Source organism: Leptodactylus fuscus, chromosome 2 (genome assembly GCF_031893055.1).
Source record: "Leptodactylus fuscus isolate aLepFus1 chromosome 2, aLepFus1.hap2, whole genome shotgun sequence".
NCBI classification, from domain to species: Eukaryota; Metazoa; Chordata; class Amphibia; order Anura; family Leptodactylidae; genus Leptodactylus; species Leptodactylus fuscus.
This window is the reverse complement of record NC_134266.1, coordinates 284361544-284371744: the sequence shown is the minus strand read 5'-3', so window position 1 is coordinate 284371744 and position 10201 is coordinate 284361544.

Genomic DNA, 10201 nt, shown 5'->3' with positions numbered 1-10201 from the left:
CTAAGGTTTGTACCCTGCAGTTTAGTTAATGTGGCAAGCAACCCTGGCACTGTGGAGTGGCGCAATGCTTGCTGCCCCACAGGAGTAGGCACGGGACGCCCTGTGGCTTCACTGCTACCTTGCTCCCCAGAACCATTCCCCCGACCTCGCCCACGGCCTCGTCCACGTCCCTTTCCGGGAGCCTTGCGCATTTTGAATTCCTAGTTAGAAATTGGCACTGTATACCAGTAGTAAAAATTGTGGGTGCACGTAACCCCAATATATTCTTTGAATTCCCAGTCAGACACTGGCACTATATGGCAGTAGCAAGAAATGAGGGTATTTGTATTCCCAATATACTCTTTGAATTCCCAGTCAGACAATGGCACTGTATACCAGTAGTAAAAATTGTGGGTGCACGTATCCCCAATATATTCTTTGAATTACCAGTCAGAAACTGGCACTATATGGCAGTAGCAAGAAATGAGGGTATTTATAACCCCAATATATTCTTTGAATTCCCAGTCAGACAATGGCACTGTATACCAGTAGTAAAAATTGTGGGTGCACGTAACCCCAATATATTCTTTGAATTCCCAGTCAGACACTGGCACTATATGGCAGTAGCAAGAAATGAGGGTATTTGTATTCCCAATATATTCTTTGAATTCCCAGTCAGACAATGGCACTGTATACCAGTAGTAAAAATTGTGGGTGTATATAGCCCCAATTCTATTGCTAGGGGACTTGCAGGGTATTTCTGGGGTGAAGGTGGGGGGGCACACCGTTGGAACGGGTATCGGGGTATATATCGGGTATACGGGAATACACTGACAGTGTATTCCATTCAGGATCCTGGGAAAGCTGGGTTGCGGCGATTGAGCCCGTCAGTGCCACGTTACACTGACAAGCTTCTCCCTGGAATTTAGCTCTTATAAGAGCTGTTGGTTGTCTTCTCCTTCCTATCCTAGCCTGTCCCTGCCTACCCAGAATCTAAGCCCTAGCTAGCTGGACGGAAACCTCCGTCCTCGGTGAATTGCAAGCTCAGAATGACGCGAACCTGGGCGGCGCTGTTCTTTTAAATTAGAGGTCACATGTTTTCGGCAGCCAATGGGTTTTGCCTACTTTTTTCAACGTCACCGGTGTCGTAGTTCCTGTCCCACCTACCCTGCGCTGTTATTGGAGCAAAAAAGGCGCCAGGGAAGGTGGGAGGGGAATCGAGTAATGGCGCACTTTACCACGCGGTGTTCGATTCGATTCGAACATGCCGAACAGCCTAATATCCGATCGAACATGAGTTCCATAGAACACTGTTCGCTCATCTCTAATCCAGACTTCATAGACAGACTAAAAAACATAGACATTCAAATCCTCCTAGAGACATGGACCCGGGCAGATGACGAATCCCTAACGCCCATGGGCTACAAGGAATTCTCAGTGCCCGCCCAGAAAAATAAGACAACCAAACATGGCCGCCACTCAGGAGGCATACTAATATGGTACAAGGAGGAGCTCAAAGAACACGTAAAAGCTACCAAACGTGGAACTAACCACATATGGATAAAAATAAGCAGCTCCATCCTCAGCGGCCAGCAGGACATCTATCTCTGTGCAGTATATATGCCCCCACCAGGGTCCCCCTACCACGACCCCGACACTTACGAGGTCCTACAAAGGGAAGCCGCCCATTTCCAACCCAAAGGCAGAGTACTAATATGCGGAGACCTGAATGCAAGGACAGGCACAGAGATAGACTACCTGCCCCCTGACGACAACCCACATACGCACGGTAGTGAGATCCACCACCCAGAACCCACACAGACAAGAAGAAACAGCCAAGACAGAATTGTCAACAAGAGTGGGAGACAACTGCTGAACATGTGCCGAAGCCTAGGACTGTACATAATAAACGGACGTACCACAGGCGATCCCAGAGGACGCTTCACACTAAACTCTCAAGTGGGCAACAGCGTGGTGGACTATGCCATTACAGACGCAGACCTGTCAGACATTGAAGACTTCACAATCGCACCTGACTAACATCTATCAGACCACAACCAGATCCTACTATACATGAGAACCATGAACAAAACACCCATACATGAGCCCCAACAGTCCGGCCTTTACAACCTACCAAGACATTTCAAATGGGCCAACCACCAGGCCATAGAATATACCAACGCAATCAACCGACCCGAAATCAAGACACTGCTCACAAACTTCCATACAAACACCTATCAGCCAGATCAACAGGGAGTCACCAGAGCTTTGAAGGATCTCAAGTACATCCTACAGACCACAGCAGAACTAGCAGGCCTGAAACCAACCAAACCAATAAGACAAACCAACAAACAGTCCCACAAATGGTTCGACAGCGACTGCAGAGCACTACGCCATACCCTAAGAACAGCCTCCAACCAAAAACACAGGGACCCCAACAACAAGGAGGTGAGGGAAGCCTACAACAATCTATGCAAGCAATACAAGGGCACCCTCAGAGAGAAGAAACAGAGATACCTCTCCCACAAAATAGAGCAACTAGAGGACTCCCTCAAGGACAGCTCATTCTGGGAGACCTGGCACCACATGGGCACAAAGCCCAAGAAAAACTCTCTCCACATCCAAAATGGCAATATCTGGCTCAACTACTTCAGAGGTCTCTACAAAAACATCCCAGAAGAAGAACTAACTCCAGAACAGCAACAGATATTCACCAAACTGAGGGACATGGAGAAAGTCATCAAAGACTTCCAGAACCCTCTGGACTCACCAATCACCATAAAAGATATACAGGAAAGAATTGTCCTGCTGAAAGGCAAAAAGGCCAGTGGCCCTGACGGCATCCTACCAGAGATGATCAAATACAGCCCTCCAGCAATACACGCGGCACTGGCAAAGCTATTCACCCTCGTGCTCAATGCTGGACACTTCCCCGAAGACTGGAACAAAGGGCTCATAACCCCCATCTACAAGAATGGGGACCAATATGACCCCAACAACTATAGAGGGATCTGCGTCAGCAGCACGCTGGGGAAACTGTTCAACAGCATCATCAATAACAGAATCCTCACCTTCCTCACACAACACGGGGTCCTCAGCAAGAGCCAAGCAGGGTTCATGCCAAACCACCGCACCACAGACCATATCTACACCCTGCACAGCCTCATCAAGACGCACGTCCACAACACCAGAAGAGGCAAGATATTCGCCTGCTTCGTGGACTTTAAGAAGGCGTTTGATTCAGTATGGCACCCAGGCCTACTCCTAAAACTCCTAGAGAGTGGAATAGGAGGAAGAACGTACGACGTCATCAAGAGCTCCTACACCGGAAACCAGTGCAGTGTGAAGGTGAATGGGAAAAGGACAGCATACTTCCAACAGGCCCGAGGGGTCAGACAAGGCTGTAGCCTGAGCCCAACGCTCTTCAACATCTACATCAATGAACTGGCTACAGCCCTGGAGGCCTCACCAGCCCCAGGCCTCACTCTGTCCGTGCTGGAAAAATTCAGCACCACATGGGCCCTACCCATCAACCAGAAGAAGACCAAAGTCATGGTATTCCAGAAGAAGGGCCACAATAAAGCCTCCACCACCCCACAATTCACACTGAACGGCTCCACACTGGAGAAAACCAACAGCTACACCTACCTGGGGCTGGAGCTCAGCCAATCAGGAAGCTTCAAAGCAGCAATAGAAACCCTGAAAGCAAAAGCCTGCAGAACCTTCTACACCATCAGAAGACAACTGTACCACCTCAAACCACCGGTGAGGGTCTGGCTGAAGATATTTGACGCAGTCATCTCCCCGATCCTTCTCTATGGCAGCGAGGTTTGGGGCCCAGCCACCTACCCAGACCAGTCAAGGTGGGATTCCAGCCCAACAGAGAACTTCCACCTGAAGTTCTGCAAATACCTGCTCCATGTCCATCGCAACACCACCAACATAGCCTGCAGGGCAGAGCTAGGCAGACTCCCCCTATGGCTCACCATACAGAAGAGGGCGCTAGCTTTCCAGGCACACATCCAGGGAAGCAAGCCCGACTCCTACCACCACCAAGCCTGGCTAAGCCACCCGAGCAAACCAGACATTCACCAACCAAACAACAGCCAACCACCAAACCAAAAACACCAACAGGTGATAACCAAGGCCGAAATAAAGGCGACCACAGAGGCAAACAGAGAGCGGTACATTGAAGAATGGAGAAACGAAATAAATAACTCCAAGAAACTCACCAATGTGTACCAATCCCTACAAAGGGACTACACCATGGCCACCTACCTGGAGAGAATACGCCACCCCAAGCACAGACAGACCCTGAGCTGGTACAGACTGAGCGCCCACAACCTAGAGATAGAGACGGGGTGATACAGGCAGACGTACAAGCCACGGGAGAACAGACTGTGCCAGCACTGTGACCAGGGGGCCCTAGAAGACGAGACCCACTTCCTGCTACACTGCACCAAATACTCAGCTGTGAGGGCCGTCTACTACCAAAGACTCTCTGCCCACATCCCAGACTTCATATCTGCAGACGAGAAGAGGAAACTCTACATCCTACTGGGAGAAGAAGAGGCCACTGTGGAGATCGCTGCCCAATACGTGGCAAGCTGTCACCAAATAAGAGGAAGATGAGACTCCACGGACTGTTATATTTATCCCAATATACCCGCCCCACCCCACCCCCACCTCCAACCCCCCCCCCCCATATAGCAGCCACCAACGAAGAGGAAGATGAGACTCCATGGACTGTTATATTTATCCCAATACACCCACCTCCCCACCGTCAACCCCACCCCCCCATATAGCGGTCACCAACGAAGAGGAAGATGAGACTCCATGGACTGTTATAACCCAAACCTCCCCCCATACCCACCACCCACCCAACTCCCCCCCCCCATGCCCACTTTACTAGCTTTGGCAATGCCAAATACCTATTCGGACGTGCCAATAAAGCATTTTTGATTTGATTTGATTTGTCTCTCACCCCTCTTGTCTGTAATGTCTGTATTCCTCTTCCTTTCTTATCATTATGGCTTCATTATATAATTTTGGTAAATCTTTCTCTCTCCTTCAGTAATGTCTCGTCTCCGACTTCCCGTCTTCTTCCTCGGGCTCTTTATCCTGATCGCTCAGCAGGTACTATGATAATAATAGTCATTCTTGTATTTGCCATTTGCTGTACATTTGTTGGTGTCGCTCCCGTATCTCGCACAATCTTATAGTATAAAATAATTTGGGCAATTTATTATTATTTTAAAATCTCTTTCATTGTTTTTCGGGGTCTGGGTATAAGGGGGCATTCACACGGAATAACGCCAGGCGTGTATCACAGCCGTACATGCCGGCGTTATGGCAGACTGCCAAACACTTCCCATTCACTTCAATGGGAGCGCTTGTAACAGCGGCGCTTACTCTGTGTGAATGCCCCCTAACATGATTTTGCCCCATTGTATATCAGATCCACAAGGTCTCTCCATTTTATTAGAATTAGTCAAAACCCAGAAGTTTTTTTTAATTTCCTATACCTTCCCTGTATCCTAAATCCTCCAGCTGGCTGCCATTATGGCTATGACAGTAGAGAATGGTCAGGACCCCTACAGCCACTCTCTCCTACTAGAAATGGAAAACAGGTGTGGGTTGGGGTCGGGGTCCCTGCTTCCTCCCTTCAGATGGTTGGGGTTGGGTTCCCTGCTTCCTCCCTTCAGATGGTTGGGGTCCCTGCTTCCTCCCTTTAGATGGTTGGGGTTGGGGTCAGGGTCCCTGCTTCCTCCCTTCAGATGGTTGGGGTCGGGGTCCCTGCTTCCTCCCTTCAGATGGTTGGGGTTGGAGTCGGGGTCCCTACTTCCTCCCTTCAGATGGTTGGGGTCGGGGTCCCTGCTTCTTCCCTTCAGATGGTTGGGGTCGGGGTTCCTGCTTCCTCCCTTAAGATGGTTGGGGTCGGGGTCCCTGCTTCCTCCCTTCAGATGGTTGGGGTCGGGGTCCCTGCTTCCTCCCTTCAGATGGTTGGGGTTAGGGTCGGGGTCCCTGCTTCCTCCTTTCAGAAGGTTTGCTTACATGGACCCATAGTGTAACATCTCTGCCTGTTCGGGTCACTGCGCCACCCTCTGCTCGCATGCTGCGGTGCAGGAGGTGTGTGCAGTTTAATTTTTTGCCTACAGCTCTAGTTCTGTAATTGAATTTCCACCACACCCGTCTTCTGCCCTTGTCTGCCTCTGTTCATGAAGTAGTTAAGTTTTGTTTTGCCCTGTGAATGACTTCCTATCCGCCTGTCAACTCCAGGGCGGGTTCTTCCTCCCTATTTATTGTAGGCTCACATTCACATTGGTGCCTGTTATTGCCTCGTGCTTGCTGGCTTTCTCTTGCTGTTATTACTTGTATTCTTAATCCTGACCTTGGCTTTCCCTACTGACTATTCTTTTGGACTTCGATCTGGACGATGGAATTATTGGGGAACTCATAAAATTTGCAGATGATACGAAGATAGGAGGAATAGCCAACACTAGAGAGGAGAGAGAGTGTATTCAAAAGGACTTAGACACACTGGAACAATGGGCGGAGGCCAACAAAATGGGATTTAACAGGGACAAATGCAAAGTTCTACATCTGGGTAACAGAAATGTAAAAAACATATATAGTATGGGAGGAATAGAACTAAGTGATAGCATAGGGGAAAAGGACTTGGGCATAATAGTAGATCACAAATTTAACATGAGCCAACAGTGCGGTGCTGCTGCAAAAAAGGCAAATAAAATTCTGGGATGTATTAAGACAAGCATTGAATCTAGATGAAGAGAGGTCATTATTCCGCTGTACTTTTCCCTGGTCAGACCACACCTGGAATACTGTGTACAGTTCTGGGCGCCTCAATTCAAGAAAGACATCGATATATTGGAGCAAGTCCAGAGAAGAGCAACCAAAATGGTGGAAGGTCTGCAAACCATGTCCTATGAGGAGCGGCTAAAAGAACTGGGATTGTTTAGTTTGCAGAAGAGAAGGCTGAGGGGAGATTTAATAGCAGTCTACAAATATCTGAAAGGTAGTCACAGTGCAGAGGGATCTCCCCTATTCTCATTAGCACAAGGAAGTACAAGAAGCAATGGGATGAAACGAAAGGGAAAGAGATACAGATTAGACATTAGGAAAAACTTTCTGACAGTGAGGGGAGTGAGAGAGTGGAATAGGCTGCCACGGGAGGTGGTGGGCGCTCCATCAATGGAAATCTTCAAGCGGAATCTGGAGAAACATATAGCTGGGATGATTTAGGAAAACCTGCGCTCGCAGGGGGTTGGACCCGATGGCCCTTGAGGTCCCTTCCAACTCTACCAAAAAGAAAAAAGATTTGGCACTGCATTGCTCAATTGTTACCGAACCCTGGCTAGCTGACCTCTCTTTGTTGTTTTTTGTCTTGTCCCCGTTTTGTGTATCACTTTTACAGGAAGGGATCGTCTTCGTGGTTGCTACCTATTGCGTAGGATAGGACCAGGCAAGTGGAAGGGACAGTTGAGGGCTTCAGCTTAGGGCTCACTGTCTCTTGTGCCCCTTCCTCCAGGGTTCAGCAGCTACTGGGGAATTGTCATCCTAGCAATTCCCTTACATAATAGCAAGCCCAAATAACCTTCTGCCGTTGCTTCCCTACAGACAGCATGGATCCTATTCTGGGCCTTGCAGCCAAGTTGGAGGGATTGACAGGCCTGGTAGCTGAGCTAGCTAAACAGGTTCAGACACTTACAGAGGCTGCTGCATCATCCCCAGATGTTTCTTCAACTTATAAGGTCAAGATGTTACTCCCGAATCGTTTCTCAGGGGACTATGAAAATTTACGACCCTCCGTGAGTCTTGTCTCTTGTATTTTCATATTAATCCACATATGACTCAGGCCCAAATGGTGGGAGTGGTTATATCTCTTCTACAGGGGGACCCACAAGCTTGGGCCTTTAAACTCCCTCCTGATGCTGATGAGTGGTCTGATGTGGAAAAAAAAGTTTAAGTCCCTGGGCTCTATCTATGCTGAGCCAGAACACATTGCACTTGCGGAATCGCAACTCCTCACCATGCGGCAAGGAAAACGCTCTGCAGAGGAGTATTGCGCAGAGTTCCGTAAGTACAGTGTAACGGCAGGTTGGTGTGAGTCCGCGCTAAAGGCTCACTTTAAACAAGGGCTATGTGACCGTGTTAAGGAGCTCTGGGTTGGTCACCCATATCCCCCTACTCTTGAGCAGACCAGGACTTTGGCGGTCCGTATTGACCGTAGAATTTGGGAAAATTTAAAAGAGAGAGTATGGCTTGTTTCCTCCAAGTTTTCTGTCTCTTCCTCTCTCTCTCCTGAAAATCTTACCTTTCCTCCCATCACTTCTGGTGAGGAACCCATGCAACTGGGAGCTATGGACGCCAGAACACGACGAGAGCATCGTCTCCGGAATAACCTGTGTCTGTACTGTGGTTCCTCTGGTCATGTCATCCGAGTCTGCTCGATCAGACCCCTGACACAAGCAAAAAAACTTCAGTGCCTGAGTGGTAATCAGAAGAACCACTCAGGCAACCAGGTATTTGGGGGGAATAACAATAAGATGTTGTTATCTGTATCTTTGTCCTCTGGGGACAGATCTGTTTCTGGCAAGGCCCTGGTTGACTCTGAGTCTGCAGCTAATTTTATCAAATTCTCATTTGTCTCGGCTTTAGATATTGAGCTTTTGCTACTTAATACTCCTCTGTCTGTTACTGGAGCGGTTTTGCTCCACTGGCCAGGGGTAAGGTCCAATGCAAGACCTCCACAATCACATTGCAAGTGGGCTCTGAACATGCAGAGGTCATAAGCCTTTTTGTTATGGAGCATCTCTCTGCTGATATAATTTTGGGGTTCCCCTGGCTGAACCTCCATAACCCTATTTTTGATTGGGGTAAAAAGGAGTTGGTAAAGTGGGGAGATCAGTGCTCATCCCACTGTATTGTATTGCATTCCTTAGATTGTGTCTGTGAGGAGAAGGTCTCAGCTACTAAAAGTTGGGAACGCCCCTCCGGTATTAAAACCCAACAGTATCAGAAACGCCAGGTGAATAAACAACATTTGCCTGTTCCTGAAGTGTCTGTTGTTCAAGCAGATCTAAAGTACAAGGCAGAGAAAATTCAGACTCCCTCTAGAACTGGTTTATCTGGTGGGGGTCCGGTGGCCCCTCATAAAAGGGGGGTACTGTAACGTCTCTGCCTGTTCGGGTCACTGCACCGCCCTGTGCTCACATGCTGCGGTGCAAGAGGCGTGTCTTATAGTCTTATAGTATAAAATAATTTGGGAAATTTACTATTATTTTAAAATCTCTTTCATTGTTTTTCGGGGTCTGGGTATAACATGATTTTGCCCCATTGTATATCAGATCCACAAGGTCTCTCCATTTTACTAGAATTAGGCAAAACCCAGAAGTTTTTTTTTTTTTTTTTTTTTTTTTTTTAATTTCCTATACCTTCCCTGTATCCTAAATCTTCCAGCTGGCTGCCATTATGGTGGATTCGAACTCAACCTGACTATGAGAGGAGAGAATGGTCAGGACCCCTACAGCTACTCTCTCCTCCTAGAAATGGAAAACAGGAGTGGTTTGGGGTCAGGGTCCCTGCTTTCTTCCTTCAGATGGTTGGGGTCGGAGTCCCTGCTTCCTCCCTTTAGATGGTTGGGGTCGGGTTCCCTGCTTCCTCCCTTCAGATGGTTGGGGACGGGTTCCCTGCTTCCTCCCTTCAGATGGTTGGGGTCGGGGTCCCTGCTTCCTCCCTTCAGATGGTTGGGGTCGGAGTCCCTCCTTACTCCTTTCAGATGGTTGGGGTTGGAGTCCCTGCTTCCTCCTTTCAGATGGTTGGGGTCGGGGTCCCTGCTTCCTCCCTTCAGATGGTTGGGATTGGGGTTGGGGTCGGAGTCCCGGCTTCCTCCCTTCAGATGGTTGGGGTTGGGGTCGGGGTCCCTGCTTCCTCCTTTCAGATGGTTTGCTTACCTGGATCCATAGTGTAACATCTCTGCCTGTTCGGGTCACTGCGCCACCCTCTGCTGGCATTTTGCAGTGCAGGAGACGTGTGCAGTTTCATTCCTTGCAAAGAGTTTTTGATTGCACTGTGTGAACACGGCTCTAGTTCTGTAATTGAATTTCCGCCACACCCGTCTTCTGCCTTGGTTTGCCTATGTTCATGAAGTGGTTAATTCTAATCTTGCCCTGTGATTGATTGCCTATCCGCCTATCGACTT